We start from the raw sequence: 637 nt of genomic DNA, 5'->3' as shown, positions 1-637 counted from the left end.
CTGTTCCCATTTGAGTTCCATTAGTTTCAGCAGTGTTCCTTTAATCTCCATGTTAATTCCTTGATTAGTCCCATAATTTAAGTTGTGTGTGTTTCCATGTCCAGCGTCCTGAATTGTCTCCTCGTTTCCGCCACAGTAGGCGAGCCGTGACACACACACACAAACACACATAAACACACATACACATACTAATAGCAGGCACAGACAATAGTAGGACAGAGCAGAGAATACTTCCCATAACACCCGATATACTTGCTACATTGTTAGAAGAATGGCATCTACGCTAATATTAGTCTGTTTCTTTCTTATTCCGAGGTCACCGTAGCCACCAGATCCAGTCTGTATCCAGATCAGATGGTGGATCAGCACCTAGAGAGGACCTCTACAGCCCTGAATGTCAGCGGAGATCAGGACAACTAGATGAGCCCCAGAGACAGATCCCCAGTGAGTCTCCTAGACAGCCACCGGGACAAGACCACAGGAACCAGTTGAGTTGTCTGCACAATGTGACATTGCTGCAGCCTGGAATTGAACTGCTGGTTTCGTCTGACCAGAGAAGAACTGGCCCCTCGACTGAGCCTGGTTTCTCCCAAGGTTTTTTCTCTATTCTGTCACTGATGGAGTTTTGGTTCCTTGC

This window comes from Sinocyclocheilus grahami, unplaced genomic scaffold (assembly GCF_001515645.1).
Source record: "Sinocyclocheilus grahami isolate Dianchi unplaced genomic scaffold, SAMN03320097.WGS_v1.1 scaffold963.1, whole genome shotgun sequence".
NCBI lineage: Eukaryota > Metazoa > Chordata > Actinopteri > Cypriniformes > Cyprinidae > Sinocyclocheilus > Sinocyclocheilus grahami.
This window is presented reverse-complemented; position numbering follows the sequence as displayed.